Below are 20,692 nucleotides of genomic sequence, written 5' to 3'. Positions count from 1 at the left end.
GCGGAGGAGGTACCACTTTCCTTCTAGTTAGCAACTGGAAAAATAGGGTTATTGGTAGTGCTTGTTAAGCCTACTTGCAGACACCAACCTAGGGATTACCTGAGTTGTATTTACCGCCCCTAATGAATAAAATTATAAGCTTCAGAATGTTGAGATTTCACTTGTTGTTAAACATGATGATATTCAAGAAAGAGCATGTACATGAAATTCCTTTAAATTGGCATTGCATTTGATATTGAAAAGTCTTGTATAATTGTATATACTTTGTAAGGATTCTCTACTGGGCTTTATACTCACCCCTATGGGATTTGATGCAGGAAAAGACGTGGTGATCCCGCCAAGTTGTGGGCGTGGATATGTTGTGAAGAGTCTTAACTCTGTTTTGTTATGATTTAATTGCTAGCCTAGGGCTATTCATGTATGGGTCCGAGAGTCCATTTTTGTGTAACCAGGCTTAAGCCTTGGAAATTGTAAGCCCATAAGGGCATTTTATTATTATTATTTTTTTTTTTTTGAAACATGATGCTCTGCATGCTATAGATTCATGTATTTCTATATCATTGAATGTATAAATCGCATGTGGAACTTTTGTATAAATTTTGTTAATTGATGATGTAATGATCGGAGTATTGTTGTTATCGTTTATTGGACACGAATAGGTATAATAGATTTATGTTGGATTTTCTCGGGGCGTTACATGTAGTCCTTCCCAAGCATAATGGTGTCTTCCTTCCTAACCAACTTGAGGTGAACGTCAGTTAGAATAAAGAACTCTTGCCTAAAGTATTCTAACTTAGCAAGGGTGTCAACTCTCCTCCTAAACATACCCATTATCTCGGCTAAAGTGGGTTCAGTGGCTAATTTGTGGTAAATAGCTTGGTAAAGGAGTAAAGATCTCAGCTAACAACTAAGGAAGGGTTTTTGGTAACCTGGGTAGGGTTTTTGTTTTAGTTTTCCAAGAGGACAGGGTTCTAAAGCAAATCCCAAAGCCTAAGACTACATAAACAAGGATCGAATGCAAGAATCTGGAAAATGCACTAAGAAAACATAAAGAAACGTGACTCAGAATCACAAAAAATAAACAAGAAACAAGAAACCAGATTTGCATACACAGAACAACAAAATTCATGGACATGGAGCAGGTGTATGCAAATGTGTAATAACCACAATACAATCGACACTCTAAAAATACAATGATGAACTTCGAAGCACAAAACAGATTCAAGAACAAAAATTGATTTGCAATATGAAAAATGACAACCATAATCAAGGAATAAATAAAGAAAAACAGAGTACAACTACGAGTATAGATACAATGTAGGCGTGGCTGTAGACACCCCATTTTTGACCGACCTTAAGACTCAGACGTCACCGATTGAGCGCTCGGTGATGTTGCATATTGTGTTCGTTCAGAAGTTTCAGAGTCTCGGCTGCGAGCCTTGCTTCCGGACTTCCGGACTCTTTTGTGCTTTGCCTCGGTTTGCGAACCAGGCTCTGTTTTCTCTGTTTTCTCTTCTCGAAGGGAGGGAGAGGTCTCGTAGATCATCTCTCAGTGGCCGTAGGCCACGTTTCGTGGTCGTAGGCCATTTTGCCTGTTTGGAGCCCGGTTTCCGGTTTCCGGTTTTTCGGAGCCGTTGGCCGTGTGCCTCGGTTCGGGACCGCTTAACCACCTCCGTTTGCCTCAGTTTTTAGCATACATCTTATTTTCTCCCTTTTTAGGGACACTGTGGTCCAAGAGACCAACTTCGTGGTCGGACACCACTTCCGGTGCCTAATAGCCCACTTTCGGTGCCCCGAACTGCGTGTTTTGGCTCCTGAACCCTCATTTTGCATTTTTGGGCTTTGACCCAAACTTGAGATAGTCATATTTTGAGCTCCTTTTCATGTTTGATTGAGGACCTCTTGATGTTTGACATCTCCATCTATCACTTGCTTCTTTACCCCTCCATTTTTCCCTTTTCTTGCACGATAGTTTAGGCCTACGTGTATTTATTTTCGTGGCTTGATATAAACTACAAAGTTCCTTTTTTTGAGCTCCTTTTCAACTTTGTTGAAGGGCTCTTGGCCATTTGGGACCCGCAGCTACCACTTCCCTCTTTGTCTCACCCTTTTGGCCTTTTTGGGGGGAATTTTGAATCCGAATTTCCCCCCCTTTTTTCCCCCTCTTTTTCCACCCCTTTTGCCTATATATACAGCCCCTCCCCTTCAGATTAAAGGGTTAGAAATTTTTGTTTAGAGCTCCTACATTATATATATCTCTCTCTCTCTATATTCCAACCATCAAAACTCCAAGTTCCATACACCATTTCTTCACCATTCCTTCACCACCACCTAGCACCACCACCACCACTCCATACCAGCAGTTTGGAGGTCATTTCAAGAGGAAAGGAGCATCTTTTTCTCAAGCCAAGAGGTTGCTAAAGACTAGTCTTCAAGGGTGAGTCTCGTTTTTCCCTTTTTTGCTCTTTTCTTGGTCTATATCTTAGCCCTTCTTGCTTATACATTTGAGCTCCGACCAAAACTGAAAGTGGCCATATTTTGAGCTTATTTTCATCTTTCATTAAGGGTCTTACCCTATTTTGGACCTCCTTGTTGCACTTGCTTCATTACCCTCTTGTATGCCATCTTTCTTGCATAATATTTTTGGCTTGTGTGTGATCTGTTTTGAGGCATGTTATAAACTGTAAGTGTACTTATTTTGAGCCCTTCTTCAACATTGTTGAAGGACTCATCACCATTTGATATTTCCATATGCCACTTGCCATTGTAGCCCTCTTTCCCCCCTTTTTTTGCATGATTTATTAGACTATGGTGTTTTTGTTTTTGGACCTTGATTCGAACTGAAAGTGGTATTATTTTGACCCCCTTGTCATGTTTCATTAATAATATTTTTCTGTTTGGGGCATATTTTGTATACTTAGCGTTGTAACCTCTTTTGGGCCTTATCTTGCATAGCATTTTGAGCATACTTGTGTCTGTTTTTGGGGTTTTCACAGTTCTGTAAAACATCATATTTTTGGCCCCTCTTCAATATTGTAGAAGGCCCCTAACCTGTTTGGGGTCAGCAGCTGTGAGTTGCTTCTTTGTCTCACATTTAGGGCCATTTTTGTATGCTTGTTTTGCCCTGTTTTTGTTTACTTTTTGGCCATGCTTTGAACTGTAAAAATGCTAATTTTGGGGCTTCCTTGCTACTGTCTATTCATTGCATGTCCATATTGTGCATGTTTGGTATAGCTATAGGCCATTTCGGGTGCCAAAATTCATGTTTCGGGACTATTCCATGCATCGGGTGTACTTTCGCCTCATTTCGGGGCTGTTTTCCCCCACATTTCAGTGCTGAAATTCCATTAGCATGTTTGCATATCATTTTCCATGCCATTGCATTGCGTATGCCATTGCCTCGGTTTGCGTGCCCGTGTGCACGCATTTCGAGGCACTTCATTTTCATCCATCGGCCTCTTATGTGAGTGTGGCTGAGGCTCTCTCATGTTAGTGTAAGCCCATATCATATTTCCATGTCATTTGCATTGCATATGTCATTTTCTCGATTTGCGTGCCCGTGTGCACGCATTTCGAGACATCTCATTTTCACAGCATAGTGCATACTAGGTTGTATCTTAGATCGCATTCATACATTTCCTCGATTTGCGTGCCCGTGTGCACGCATTTCGAGGCATCTCATTTTCATAGCATTGAGCATGCTAGGTTGTATCTTAGTTGCATTTATGCATGTCATGCATATTGCATCGTGTTTGGGATAGGAGTTAGCCCGGGCGCGGGAAACGAGGTGCGTTTCGTACTCCGAGTGACGGAACGCGTCTCAATTCCCCAGTCACCGACACTCCAGATCATCCATGATGGAGTTAGGTTTTGTTATGTTTTCATGTACATTCATTCTACATTGAATTGTGCAATTCAGCTCCTCAGCCATCATGCATTGATATACGTGATTGGTGGCACGAGGATCGAGGCATGCATATATTTGTGAAATACATTGCTATGCCCCTTTTCTGCTCTCTGTTGCAGCAAAAAATCAAGAATCAGCAACTTTTCGGAGTTTGGCGCGCATTTCAAGAAAAAGTGCAAACAGAGGCTAATCGGGGCATCGCCGTGGATTTACGCGCAAAGGCACCCGGGCATGCATCATTCATCATCCGGAGCGGAGTCAAGGCAGTCCCTGGCTTGCATGCCAGTTTTACAGCTTTCTTAGTTAATTTGTAAATTAATTAGGAATTTGTACATTATTTGGACTGTATTATTTGGACTATACTATTCTTTTATTCGGGACTGTATTATTTATTCGGACCCTCTGCGCGAGGGCACAACTGTAATAAGTGTGCGTGTGTGTGATGTATGTCTTCCAACCCCACGTCTTTCTTCCCTTTTATTTACCCGCTTATGATGGTTAGATTAGGGCATATTTCAATTAGCATACAGTATGACAGCATGTTTGCATTCATTCATCTGTTTTGCATGCACCGGGCTCGGCGCATCATACTAACTGCATTGTATTTTCAATTCTAAGTTGAATACATGTTAGCTGTAGCATTTCATATGCCATGATTAGAATAGCCGAGCCTGCTATAGTTGCATTTTGCATGTGTTGCATTAGGCATTTCTGTGTATTTAGGATCATGCATGATTTCTAATGAGCTTCTGTTTTGGCTTGGAGTACTCGGTGAGTTTTATGCTTTAGCATCCTTGCATGCGTGTGAGTGACTGTCATGAATAGCATGCTTACCATGAGGCTACTTGCTTATGTGATACATCTGCCTGAATGCCTGTGGGTGAAGGTTGGGTTACTTGGATTGGAACAATTCATCAAATGTATGTTTTAAGCCCACTAGATAGTGGCAAAATCATGTTTTCTAAGCCCACCTGAGGGTGGCAAATCCACGTCTTAGCCTACTTGCGAGTAGCACCAACAAACCATTTTCAAATAAACAAACATGAAATGTTTTGTTCCAATTCAGGCGATCCAGTCTATACTTGTATGCTGTGTGCATCACATAGTAAATCTAGGCTAATAACCGAAATAAGAACACACAATATTTTCAAAAATAGATATCATGGTTAGTAGAGGCCGATCTTTGATCGGGCGAGCGGAGGTGCTCACGAAGTGACCTTCCCCAATCGTACCCAAGTTCCCGAGCCGAGGCAACTTTGGTGATGACGGACACGTGGCCTTTGGCACCGAGTCAGGGTTTCCTAAATCCCCCCATCAAAAAAATATTTAGGTGGCGACTCTGTATCTGGCAAAGTAGTCCATGTTTGGCACTTCTTTTCTAAAAATCTGTTTTCTCAAAACGATTTGCCGGATTTGGACTCTTTGGTTCAGATTAAGAACCGTGACAAATTTGAGAGTCCGAGCTGTAGTGACCCCAAATGAACAGAACGGGACTAACCCTCCCGGGGCGTTCGGGGACGTCTACAGTGGCAAAGAAGCATATTAAGAGAACAATAAAGAACTGAATATAAGAAGAAGAAATTAGTGACTTGCCGATTAAAACCGAGGAAACGAACGTCAAAATGAAGATCGCTGAAGTCAGACGATGAGAATGATCGAAAACAAATTATGAAAAGTTCGCCGAAAGTAGTGAATGAGGCAGTTGCAGGAGCTTGAAAACACGAAAGTGGTGGTTCGAGAGGGAAAGTTTAGAGAGAGAAAATCTAAGTACAATGAGAGAAATCAAGTTTGCAAAAGTGTGATAAAACGAAGAGAGGGAAATATTTTGTCAAAAAACTAAAAAGGCGACAAACCATAATAAGATGCCCTGGATAATGTGTCTGTCAGGCGATGTGGACAGAATCGACGCAGCTTGCTAGGGCATGTCAGTTCGAACCAATGAGAATGAAACACGTGGAAGAAACGATTGAAAAGACTGTACGTGATAGCTCATGCGCAATAGAAATTCTTGCAATTCTTGAAGTAATGAGGCCATGATCTCGGCCAAAGAAATGATCTCGGTCGAGATGTGTAACGAACTTGAGAGTTGGTTCTTAGTTTTTGATAAAATGGGCAACTGAATCGTAGTTACGTGAAGCCGACGAGTCATGATCTCGATCAGAGCAGTATTTGAGTTTTGAGCCAACGTGTTGGTTAGAGAAACAATGTAGATTCCACCACCTCAAGTTGCTGAGGTAATAAAACCTAGGGGGGTAGTTATAGAGGAGTATTTTGTGAACAACAACACGTGACTAAGGTGATTCCGAAGTGTCAGCCGAGGTGCCATGTGGCCTGATTACGCTGTCGAGATTATTTCGGCTAGGCCGAGGTTATCTAAGGAAATGTTGGAATCCAAGATAAGAAAATAAGAGACAAAAGTACTAGAACAGGGGAGGATCTCAGTATAGATAAAGATAAGGCTCAAAAAGAGTTTATCTCTATCTAGATAAGGGTCCAGGATGAGCATTGAGCCTGAGTCCATTGAAATGGGGCTTTTAAAGGAATCAGGTCACTTCTGGTTATAAAAAGCAGAGCACGAGGTGTGAATTTAAGTACTATTTGCTATCTATGAGAGATATAATTTACTGACTTGATTGTTAGAGTGCCCCTAGGTAGACGAACTACCGCCAAATTTTCATCTTCTTGTTATAAATTGTTGGGCTTAATCCATTCTTCCGGTACTCTCCAGCTGAGTTCTCCGTTTGGTTGTATGGTCGGAAATCAACACTCACAGTAGCATTGGAGTATATAAATAAAAAATGAATTAGGAAAAATTAAAAAATTATTTTTTTATATTTTAACCAATGAAAAATGAAGAATATGATTAGAATTGCTCTTATCAGTGAGGAAGGATAGGGTTTCGAAAGATGAGGGAGAGCAAGAGAAGGCTACTATGGCTAGTGATGATTGTGTATGTGGGTCTTTCAACAAACAAGAACAAGGACAAGGACAAGTTGAGCCATCGCAGAAAAAACAGAAAATAGGAGACAATCACAATAATGATGATCAACAACAAGAAGAACGAGAAGAAGAAAAAAAGCGTTATTATGATTCCAAAGAAGAAGATTGTATTTATAACGATGGCATGCGTTGTATGACCGTGGAAGAGGCTCCGAAGTATGATGAAGTGATCAAGTCGAGTGAGGCATAATAATAATTTGTTTTATTCTTATTCTTCTTCTAAATTAATTAACTAGTGCAATTTGATTTGTGTCCTATTCTATTCTGATGATTTTTATTTAAAATTATTATTTGTTTGTATGCGAGCAAATACATATTTATTTCTTTTACATACTACTCTTTTTCTTATTTGGAGTTAAAAAAATATATAACTTCAAGTTTCCGAAGATCATCAAAGCAACTGTATGCTGTGCTGGCGGAAGTATTTATTATTGGGAAAAGTTAAGGATCAAGAAAAATTTTTTATGAAAATGATCATGAAAGATTTATGATCCTTGGATTATCTTGATTAGTGCGTTATGTTTTATTCTAAATATAATCTAAGGGTCACAAAACTTTCATGATTATTTTCATAAAAGATTTTTCATGATACCTAGCATTGCATTTATTATATAACGTTTGAGGCAAAGAATGATGCTGATGTTGATGCTGTGATCTTTGAAACGCGAGTGTTTGTTGGAGTAATTGAGACCGAAGTGGATTTTTGTAAGAATAAACCAAAAAAAAAAAATCTAATTGCGCATGGGTATGCTTTTTCATTTATTATTTGAACTCAATACACTTGTATTTTTTATTTCTTGCATTGGATTGCCCTAATAATTTAGGTTCTACAATGTTTAGTAAATACAAAAATATCTCATATTTCATTTTTCAATATGACATTGGTTGTTGTGATTTTTGATAACCTTTTCATTTTTTGCTGATATCCTAGTGCATAATCAATAAACTGAACATAATATATTACCCTTTGAGGGGATGATGAGAAAAGGGATGCAATCATGCAACGTATTGGTCTCAACCTATTTTTGAAGAACGATTTTCAACAATGGCTATTCTAAAGCAAACTACTTTCAATAACTAAAAGAAAGAATATTAAATTATTATCTTGAATAAATATAGTGATGAAATTAATTTTGTGAAATTTTTATGTCGCCTCCTCTCATGCAGCCTTTATCATTCCATTATTAATATTCTTCTTGGCATAGCCAACAAAATATATATATATATATACATATATCTTTATCACTTCATAGATAATAACGGATAATAAAAATTATGAGGAGAACTGTTCAAAAAAAAATTATGAGGAAAATGTTAAAAATTTAAAAGGAGATAAAAGTTATAGATAAGGATTTCAAAAAATAAAAAATTTAAAGTAAAAAAAGATAATATGGGATGAAAGGAGAAAACAAAATATGAGTAAATCAAAATAAAGATGTAGATATATATGTTTTTGATAGATATAAATTAATACCGGGGGTTTTTTTTTTTTTTAAAGTCCCATGTATTAAGATTTTATAACATAAAGGACGTCTAATATTTTCATAATGTCTAAGGTCCCTCAAGTTAATCTAGAGAAAATTGATCCAGAGAAAATTCACGTCACAGAAAATTGGTTCAGAAAAATTTTGGGAAGAATTTCTCTGGACCAACCCAGAGAAAATTCAGTTAAAAAACCAGAGAATTTCTCTGATTTCAACCTAGAGAAAATTCAGTTCAAAAATCAAAGAATTTCTCTGGTTTCAACCTAGAGAAAATTCAGTTCAAATGAAAAAAAAATTCAGTTCACAATTTGGAACCTGGAATGCTTAATTTGGAACCCAGAGAATTTCTCTGGACCAACATTGCTATTGCTTGTGGTGAACCCAACACAATTGCAATTGTTCCAGCACTTTTCTATACAATCGCTAATGCTTAAGCCCGAATTATTGTCGCCTTGGCTAACAGTATTTCCTTCAAACCTCGCTTGCTTTTGCATGAACGTATCTTTCCTGCTCCGGTATGAGGGAAGCCCGAAATGGCTCACACAACCATCATAACTACTCGATTAATACCCATAACAAAATAAATATGGTGTAATAAAAAGATTACTACTATCAACAATATACCCCTCTGGCTCCAACTTCCACATCAGTAGTGGTTCATCATAAACAGAGTATGTGAGATACTTTTCTTCTTTGTGAGATACTTTTCTTCTTTGTTCAATACCACCCGTTACTTTTCTTTTTGACTCGGTCACTCGATTCGGCCGAATTGGAAGTGAAGGCTCAGAGCAATAACGAGATGAAGAGGAATCTTACTTAGTGGGACCTCATGTGGTTCGGCATGGGTGTTGTGATCGGCGCCGGAATCTTCGTCCTCACTGGACTTGAGGCCAAAACCATTGCCAGACCAGCCGTCGTCTTGTCTTACGTGGTCTCCGGCGTCTCCACCTTGCTTTCTGTTTTCAAATTGTAAAGCACAGTTCAGGGGAAGTGCTGCTCTGCAGTAGAGGAGGATAGACAAAGAGTCAAATTTCTCTAATATATGTTTAGGAACCTTAGACATCAAAAAATAATTTTGTAAATCTCTTCCATTACAAAAAGTAGGAGAGGGTCCCTAAACTAATTTTTCCAATTAATAAATCATATCTTTATCTAAATTTTATTATTTTTATTTTTTTAAATCAATTATTTAATCTTTATTTGTATTTGTAGACCATGAAATTATTTTTTATAAATTTTTATATGTTTATCTATGGGGAGAAACTTTAAAATTCAAATATTTATGTATTTATTTTTTTATAAATTTTTATATGTTTATCTATGGGGAGAAATTTTAAAGTTCAAATATTTATTAAATTAATTATTTAATTTTTATTTTTATACCATGAAATTAATTTTTTAAATTAATTATTTAATTTTTATTTTTATGCCATGAAATTAATTTTCATAAATTATTTATCAGTTTTTATATATTTATCTATGGGGGGAACTTTGAAATCCAAATCTTTATCCGTAAGATATGAAATTAATTTTCATTTTAATTAATCAAACAATTAGAAAATGAAGAAAAATATAAAACATAAAACACAATCAAAGAGGGTTGATATGTAGAAAAGAGAGAGTTCTAAAATTATGAGAATTTAAAAATAGACTTTTAAACTTTTTGAGAGAATTACATTTAGTTATATATATACTAGCGTTCACCCGTGCTATGCACGGAATAAATATTTTTTGTCGATATATATTATACTCTTTTTTTTTAATCATTTTGTTTCTCTTATATAAAACTTTTGATTTAACTCACTTTTTAGAAAATTAAGTTTTTATTTTTTAGTAATTTTTTTAATATTTTACTTAGTTTTTTAAAATTTTCTAGATATACTTAATCTAGATACACTTAAAAAGTATAATATTTATATATAAAAAAAACTTTTAAAAAATTCACCAAATATATACACACACACACACAAAAAAAGAAAATTCAATACATTTTCGCATTTTGTTGTATTCAATAAATCTTTTAAAGGTTTTTGTATAAATTTTATACCTTTTAAGTATATCAAGATTAAGTGGATCTAAAAAATAAAAATAAAAATATTTAAAAAATCACTAAAAATATAAAAATACGAATTGAAAATTCAAAAAACTGTTTTTGAAAACTCCAAACCAAATAGAGTATTATTTGTAAATTTAAAATAAAAATAAAAATACGAATTTAAAAGTTGTGTAAAATTATAAAAAAAAATTTAAAAAAAAAATGAGTTTAATGCACAAATGACTTAATACCTGTTATGATTTTATAATATACATAAAATTAATTAATTTCCCCTTACTCCACCCAAAATAAATTTAGTTGTATTATGTGTAAAATTTTTGATTTTATTTTTCATAACATAAAATAAAAATAAAAATAAAACTAATATGTATTGTTAATGCAATGGTAAACTTGCATTATCTTATTGGTGGAACACTGCAAATACCTATCAAAAGATACTTTTAACCATCTTAAACTTTATTTTTTATTGAATTATTTATCCACTAAAATCATAAACAAAATATAGTATTAAATTTAATAGATTCTTGAAATCTAAGAAATTAAAGAAGTAATGAAAATAATTAAATTTTAATCTTAAATTAAAAAATATAAAGAAAAACAAAAGAATTGAAATCATGTCTAATATGGTAGAATTTTCATTTCAAAACATAAAAAATATTTTCAATTTTCAAACCAAGTATGTACATATATATTTTGGATTTTGTAAAACAAAATAAAACATGAAAGATTAAAAATTTTGATTGGAACACTCATAGTACCATCCACAGTAGTACCGCTATAAACCATTTCCTACCATATCTCAAAGTAAGACATGTAAAAAATAAAAATAAAAAAAAGAACAATACTACTACCAAAAGAATTTCTATGAACATAATTTAAATTACAATCTGCCAAAAATAGAATGTATATGAGCACTATTTAAATTCCTAATGCAAATCAAACCCATACTTTTCTCAATAAATACAAAAATGTGTCTTTGTGCAAGTGTATTCAAGGTATGTCAATAATAAAAGTACACAATTAATGAGAATAAACATAATGAATCTGCAGAATTGGGCTTGAAAGTTATTTGGGTTGAAATTCTCTTAAAACTTAAAAGATTTGTGGTTTCAAAATCTGCAACTTCAGCAGCCCATGCGCATGTTATTCTAAGCTTGTAATTTTTGAACCATAAGTGCAGCTGGATTTGTTAGACTGATCTGCCTATGTCTGCACGTAAAGTTATGGGTAAATTACACTTGCTTTTTCTGCAATCTTTATAATGAAAATACAGAATCACAAATGGTGCAATATTTATAGTCAAAATACAAAATCACAAATGGTTGGAACAAAAAATAAATTAGTAAAGCAAAAGAAAAAGAAAAAGAAGAACCGAGACATGCATTCGATCGAGAGGCGGACTGCTGAATTCAGGGACTGCTAATGTTCACTGCTGAAGAAGGAAGTTAATGAAGTATATTTTAGATTTGTTTGACTTGGGAGAGTAACGTGGGAGAGGGATATGTATATCTTGGATATGTATCTATTGTAGGAGTTGTGGAAGAGTGAAAGTCTTTATATCTATCTGCTATAAGGATATGGATAGATGGGTGTTTTTTGTTTTTAGATTTGTTTGAGGTGGGAAAGTAACGTGGGAGAGAGATATGTATCTATTGTAGGAGTCGTGGGAGAGTGAAAGTCTTGATTTTTTTTTTTTACAGCTTTTTATGGATATGTTTTGTTTGGTTTTTTTTTTTTGACAGCTTTTATGGATGGGTTTGTTAGGAGTTTTTATTGTTCCGAAAGTCTTTGAGAGAGGAGGAAATGAACTATAAACTAAAAAGAGAGTTGCCACGTACTTTTTAAAATTATGAGAATTTTAGAATAACATTTTGAAGGCTTTTAGAAACACTTATCTTGGATATGTATCTATTGTAGAAGTTGTGGGAGAGTGAAAGTCTTTATATCTATCTGTTATAAGGATATGGATAGATGGGTGTTTTTTGTTTTTAGATTTGTTTGAGGTGGGGGAGTAACGTGGGAGAGGAATATGTATCTACTGTAGGAGTTGTGGGAGAGTGAAAGTCTTGATTTTTTTTTTTTTACAGCTTTTTATGGATATGTTTTGTTTGGTTTTTTTTTTTTTTTTATTTTGACAGCTTTTATGGATGGGTTTGTTAGGAATTTTTATTGTTCCGAAAGTCTTTGAGAGGGGAGGAAATGAACTATAAACTAAAAAGAGAGCTGCCACATATTTTTTAAAATTATGAGAATTTTAGAATAACATTTTGAAGGCTTTTGGAAACACCACTACATTCTATTATATATATAGTATAGATATATATATATATATATATGTATATATAGATATAGATATAGATAGATGAATAGATATTGCTATATAGATTCGATTCACAAAGTCAAAGCGAGATAAGTTATTCTAGTATGACTTATCCGAATGTAGTCATTTTAGTTATTTTGTGGCAAATTTTTTGCAAAAATTATTGTTGTTGAATTTTTAAAATTTTCAGAACTTAACACTTTATAATCCTATTACAATCAAAATCTACAAACACCGAATTCACCCTGCAACCCAAATCATAAATTTTCTCTCTCAAATTTTAGTTTTTAAATAAATTCAAATATTTTTAATAAAATATATAATAAAAAAAGGGTTGCCATTAGCACTTATCTTTATTCATTAAATCCTCAAATTTTAATCTTTTTTTTTTTTTTTTTGTATTACAATTATAATCTAAAGTAAAATTACAATAAAGGACAGCCTCTAATGGAACATCCACTCACCAAATGATGATAATTAGAATCACATTCTACAATATTGTACACTCACCTCTACCCCCACCAAACCATTCAATAGAGACCATTCACCAACCTAAACCCTAAACAGTATTCATCCTCTTATCACCACTGTAAACCCTAAACCCTACAATAGAAATCATTGTCACTATGGGTTAAAGTCGTTGGTTCAAATCATTGTCACCATTCATTTATTTTCACCATTCATTGATATAAGAAATCAATAGTTTAGATGAGTTCAACAATAGAAGACAATGACAACAACTTGAACGAGATTGGCATTGTGTTGGTAAGTTTATTTATTTTCTTGATCCTTGAATTAATGATTCTTTGTTGTTTTCAATTATTGTTATGTTGTTTGAGGTTGTTTGGTACTAGTTTATCGATTGTTAAGGTTTTGTTCGGTAACACAATGCTGGACAAAAACATTTAGTTCAGAAGGTGAGTTCCGAATCGTAACATTTTGTTCAACACTGGTATGCTGAACGGTTTCCATTTGTAGGATTTTTTCCCTAGTTGTCATTCAATTGAAGGGCTTTCCCCTAATATGTTGGAGGATAGATTTCCGACGACTCTATTCCTCAGCTCCATACGAGTTTGAAGAAAAGATGCAATGGTATAGAATCAAAGCACCATCGTTCACTGTTATTCAGTTTTAGACAATATGCACTGGTGTTCTCACTGTAAATGGGCTTAGGGTTTCAAATAAATCAAAAAAAAAAAAAAAAGAGACCGTCGTTCTTCAGTTTGTTGAATGAGAGAGATCCTTGTTGTCGTTCACTGATAGAGATGGTGTGCAAATGAGGTGGGTGTGCATAATTTGGGTGATAATATTATGAATAGGATAAATTTCATATTAAGTGGGGTGTTGAAAAAAATATTATTAAAGAATTGAGAGTTCAAAGAATAAAGATAAGTACTAATAGTATCTCTCAATAAATAAAAATTTTAAAAAATAAGGATTATGTTTGTGCAAAAAAAAATCGCCAATCTAATTGCCCGCCTTTTCTAGATTTCTAAATAATAATTTATTATTTAGTTTTAAAATAAAATTTTATAAAGAGTTCTATTTTAAGAGTTTCTCTAAACTCTGGAAGGTGTTAAAGCGAACTATGGAGTAAACTCACGCGGTCGCAACCTAAGTTCAACCTTTGAAAGTTGTTCATGGCTAGAAATTATTCTATACACTCCTCCAGTCTTAAATTGTTTATTTAACGCTAAATAAAAATTTGAAAATAATATACTTTTATATCAAAATTTTTAAATTTTTTTCTATAAAAATTTTTAATTTGTGAAAAGTGAACTTAAAATTTTGTCACATAATATATCATTTTTAGTGTCTTATTTTCTGAATCAAACAAATAATTTAGAAGAGAAAAAATTTACCTTGTTTGGTTCCAACTTTTTGAAAATTGAGATACCGTTTGGTTTAGTTTTTAAATTAACATTTGGATCAAAAAAAATTTCAAAACATGTTTGATTTACCAATTTTTTATAAAAAAAATTCAAAATTATTTTCTCTCTCCTCTCTCATATCTCATTATTTCACATTCTACATATCAATCAATCAAATTTACTCTCACACCCATCTATTAACTACAAAAAAAAAAAAAAAAACTTCAAATTATTCCAAGATTATTTTCAAAACTCATAACCAAACAAATTTTTAATTTTCAAAACTCTTTTCAACAATTTATCTTTTAAAATACAACTCAAAACTCAAAAAAAAAAAAATTCAAAAACTAAACGAAACTGAGCCTGAGTTTTTTTTTCGTGTTTTTTTGTCCTTAATATTTTTTTAAAATATTTTAAGCAATTTTTTTTACTTTTTAGATGCACCTAACTTAAATATATCTAAAAGTAAAACATTTATAAAAAAAATAATTTAAAAAATAATAAATATACAAGAATATGAAAATATATTCAATTATTGTATTTTTTTTGTATTTTTGGTATTTAGTAATTTTTTTTAAATTCACAAATATTATAATTTTTAATTGCATTTATATTAAGTATATCTAAAAACTAAAAGAATTATTTAAAATATAAAAAAAAATCAGTGAAAACCAAAAAATACAAAAAATAAAAAATTTAATTTTCAAAAAATTAAAACCAAGAATAATATCACAAATTAGTTGTTTAATTGAATTTGTAACATCAATGTCACTATCCACAGTGAATAACTACTCCTTCATGGCCATGGAATGCAATGTCATACGGCCGTTATTGGTTGAAAATTTTGCAATATACAATGAAAAATGTTAGAAATAGTATCGAAAAAATATGTATCGCCTACACCGAATAGAGCGACCGATTTTTGGTCAGTTTCTACACTATCAGCTAGTTGGTCTGTGTTGAGATTTTGTTTTCCTAAAATTTGGTTTGATATTGGTTTTGAAGATTTTATGTCGAATTGAATCGAACCAAACCGAATTTATCGATTATATTGAATTTACCGAACATTCAAATAATATATAAGTATTATCCCTTACTATTATTGAATTTGATATTTAATAAATTAGTCTTGGTGCAATTATGTTGTTGTTTGTTGCCTTATATCTTAATTGGATTGATCTAATTTTTTAATCAAATGCCCAAACTGATAAACTGAATCAAACTAAACTGAAATCAAATTTACCAATCTGTTCCGGTTTACCTATTTTGGTCTGTCTGTTCGGTGCCATAAATGTAAAAAATCGATTTTACTGGTCCTGTCCAAAAACATGCAAAATCGAACTGAACTGCACCGATTTCACTTGTAGTAAACAGTGTATTGAACTGTATAAAAGAAAATCGAATTATGTAAAACATGTAATAAAATTTTAATTATTTTTTACTACTTGTGATAGTTCTTGACAGCCTTTCGAGGAGTAATTGTATAGTGTTTGGTTAATAAGTTTAACAATATTTAAATTAATGGGTAAATTATAAATACATCTCCTGAGGTTTTATTAAAATATGAATCGCTCCTGTGGTTTTAAAAATTACATTCCACCCCCTGAGATTTCTAATTTCATAACAAATTGTTCCTTTTATTAATAAATCATCAAGTCAATTAACAATTTTTAATGATGTTAAAAATATGTTTGAATTAATAATTTAGGTAATTTTATTATTGTATAGAAGAGCAATTATAAATTTTATTTTTTCAGGTAATTCTGTTAAATAAAAAATTCTAATAAAGGGGCATTTGTAATTTTTTAAGCCTTATGGATCACTCTGTATTTTAAGCAAATCTTAAAGAGCATATTTGTAATTTATCCTAAATTAATTGTACATTATTTATATGCATTATGTACAAATATTTTAAGTATTTTATCAAATTTTCTAAGAACACTCAATTACACACACGCATAAATTTAAAAAAAAAAAAGAAAAAAAAAAGAAAAGAGAAATAGATAAAACAAAAAAGACTATGCAATAGAATTTTCCTTGTCTGGTCAAAACATTGACCAGAGGCTATAGATACATTTTCCCTTTCCGTCGTCTGAGTGCCCTTCATCTCGTTACTAAAATCTCCACATAGAACAATGCGGCTGTGTTTGGAAATAATTCTTTAAGTAATTTTCTTGTTAATTTTTTTAAGTCAAGTTTTTTTAAAAAAAATATTTAAAAATATTTAATATTTTTAAGTTCTATTTGATTAGACAAATCAAAAAAAATTTACTAAAGCAAACAATTTTTTAAATAGTTTTTTTATTTTATTTTAATAAACTCTTTTTTTTTTTTAAAGATTATTCTACATTAGATGGACCAGAAAGAAAAAAATAAAAATTTGAAAAAAAAACACACTAACTACAAAAATAAATGAGTTTTTTATCTTGATGCCAAACAGATTTAAGTTTCGTTTGGTTTCACTCAAAAAAGCATTATATCAGTTATATAATCAACAAATTTGTTAGTTTGGATTCAACTTAATTAATGATAAATACAAAATAAAATAAAAAATTTAACAAGATTTTAATTTCAAGTTATATCAGTTATATAAGCATTTTTAATTTTTAATTTGTTTTTGTCTACAGTACAAAATTAAAAAGATCGAAACTAAAATAGATAATGCAAAAACCAGTTGAATAAAAGGTGTAAAATATGTATTTCAATGGAAAAAAATATAATATCTATCTAAATAATAAATTATACATGAAAATAGACTATGTAGTATGTATGTGTTACTGTAAATTAAAAGTTTAAAGGGTAAATTACAAATACACTTATTGAAGTTTAATTAAAATATGAATTGCCTATTATAGTTTTCGAAACTACATTTCACCCCTGAGGTTTCTTATTCCATAACAAATAGCTCATTTTATTAATAAATTATCAAGTCAATTAACTATTTTTAATGATACTAGAAATATGTTTCAATTAATAATTTAGGTAATTTTATTATTGTATAAGAGATTATGAATTTTATTTTTTAATTAATTCTGTTAAATAAAATATTCTAATAATTGGGTATTTGTAATTTTTCAAACCACTTGAGGCAATTTATACTTTAAGCAAAACTCAAGAGGTGTATTTGTAATTTACCCAAGTTTAAAAGAAGCTCAATGTATTTAAATCTCACAAAAGAGACTAGTGTAATTTAAAATAGGATAAATTACATCGGTAGTCTTTACCTCTTGTTTATTGTGTCATTTTAATTCATACATTTTCAATTGAGTCAATTTTGACTCTTAATTATTAAATTTTTGTCAATTTAGTCTAATTAATAATGTTGATAGTATTTTTACTAGAAAATAATTAACTGAATAGGTTGAGATTAACTCACTGAATTGAATATATTTATAATTTTTGGTGAAAAGCCCGTCCTATTAGGCCTTTTTTGTGTGAAACTCACGAAATAAAATAATGGTTCCAAAAGTCGCTCAAATAAAAAAATATGCTAAAAAGACTAAAATACCTTCTACATAAATGGGCAAATATCAAACGATGGAACCATTTGTCTCCCTCACCCTGTTTCACCGCTGATCTCATTGCTCTAAAAACGATCAATCGAAAACCCTAGCATCCGAAACCCTCCTTCCACTACCATCGTAGCATCCAAAATCCTCCTTCCATCACTGCCATGAGCATTCGAAACCCTCCTTCTACCACTATCGTGATCATTCAAAACCCTCCTTCCACCACGACCGTGAGTGACGATGCCCACGACATTGAGGAGCTTTCATCAATGCCTCTTGATTTCTTGTTGTATGTGTTTTCTAGCCTTCACTTATATTATAAATGTGTATATCAATTTGTATATGAATATATGTGTGTATATATGTATCTATTTATGTATGTGAATGTGATTGTAGTGTATATTGTTCAATATATGTTTATTTGTTTTTTTAGTGTGTTTATTTTCTAGTGTATATTGTTCAAAGTAAAATTTTACTTTCAATGAGAGTAAAGTTTTAGTTCTAGATAGAGTAAAATTTTACTTTTAAACTTTACTGTTTCATCAATGCCTCTTAATTTCTTGTTGTATGTGTTCTCTAGCCTTTGCTTATTATATAAATGTGTATATCAATTTGTATATGAATATATGTGTGTATATATGTATCTATTTATGTATGTGAATGTAATTGTAGTGTATATTGTTCAATATATGCTTTTTTATTTTTTATTTTTTATTTTCTAGTGTATTTTGTTCAAAGTAAAATTTTAGTTTCAATTAGAGTAAAGTTTTATTTATAGACAGAGTAAAATTTTACTTTAAAACTTTACAGTGTCATTACAGTGTCTTTGCATTTTTATGCTTTCATCAATGTCTCTTGATTTCTTGTTGTATGTGTTCTCTAGCCTTTGCTTATTATATAAATGTGTATATCAATTTGTATATGAATATTTGTGTATATATTGTATCTATTTATGTATGTGAATGTGAATGTAGTTTCGTCATTTATCTGATTTCGGTTTGAATGTGAATTGTACATGTTTAATTTCAGAACTGTGTTGCATATAATCACAATTGAGACAAGGTTTTCTTGGAATTTTTCTAAATTTAGGTCAATGTTCTTGATCTTTGCAGCAAATTTTCAATCTGATATTGTCAATATATGTTTTTGTGGTTTTTATATGTAATTTCTATACATCACTTGAACTATCTTTCTTTCTTCACCATCATTTCTTGAATATGGTGATGTAGTTTGTCAATATTATTAGTTCCAGAATTTTGTAGGTGTTTTTGTTTATTTCCTAGGGTATTATATTGTTCGGAATAAAATTTTACTTCCAATCAATGTAAAATTTTACTTTCACAGTAAAACTTTACTGTTTCATTACAATGTTTGTCCATTTTTATTTTTCACCTTCGTGCACTAATTGTTTTTGTTTTTGTTTTTGTTTTTGTTTTTGTTTTTTTTTTTTTTTTTTGCATTATTCTTCATTTTCTTTAGTGCTTATTGTTTTGTTGCTTTGTTGTTTTGAAGTAAAATGTTACACTATTGATGCGGAGAAACTTTTTAGTGTTCTACAATGATTGTTACTAGAAGCAAATGTAGAGATGGAGATGATGATGATTTTGAAGTTCCACCTACGGTTGTACAAAAGAAGAAACTCCCTGAAAAACATAGCAAAAGTAGTAAAAAAATCCATGAGTAATATGGATAATGCATTTGATGATGATTTTGTGCTTTCATCAACGAGACTGAGAAAGGGCTCCCCTAGTGAGGATGAAGGCTCTCATGAAAGCAATCGAATGCCTTCAACAAGAAAACCTTCATAGTTGAATATTGTACGTAGAGTATGAGAGAGAGAGAACTACGTGAAACAATATAGATCAAATGTTGTTTCATTGATAAACCCAATGTGAGACACAAAGTTCACTGAGAGACATTACTGCCCTCAAGAGAACACCTTTTGGGATGTTTTTCAAATCTTTTTGGAAGAAGGAAGATGTGGTGTTAAAAAAATTCAAGAAAATTGACGATAATGTCATGGCTGTGATCAAGTCTTATGATTTTCATTCAAAAGGATTTAAGTTTTGGGGGGGAGGGGAACATGTGACAAACGGGACAGTGATATCACTTTGATTTTTAGGATAAAATTGGGAACAAAAAAGGTAGGTGTCTCATATGGAAAGAAACAAGAAACGCCTTTTGTTCGGAGAAGGTTTCATAATATGCCAAGAATATCCGTAAAGATTTTGTGAGAAGCATTAGGAGATGCATTGGAAGGCACAATGACAGTAGATGTTGAGGATGTTGCACGAATAATGTGTTTATTCGTTATGGCAACTTTCTTATTCCTAACAATCAGTCTAATAGTTGGATGGGCTTTTGTCGCCCTTGTAGAAGATTTGGAAATGATGAATTCATATGCATGGTCAACTGCAATTGCATCCACATTGACTACTTCAATCAAGTCTTCATTAGGAAGTCTTGAAAATGTAACTGGATGTGTACTTCTTCTTTTGGTAAGTAAATTGAACTACTTGAAATATTACGCAATCCATCTTTAGAG

Source organism: Camellia sinensis, chromosome 7 (assembly GCF_055761805.1).
Source record: "Camellia sinensis isolate YWXY chromosome 7, ASM5576180v1, whole genome shotgun sequence".
In the NCBI taxonomy this organism is placed as follows: Eukaryota; Viridiplantae; Streptophyta; class Magnoliopsida; order Ericales; family Theaceae; genus Camellia; species Camellia sinensis.
This window is presented reverse-complemented; position numbering follows the sequence as displayed.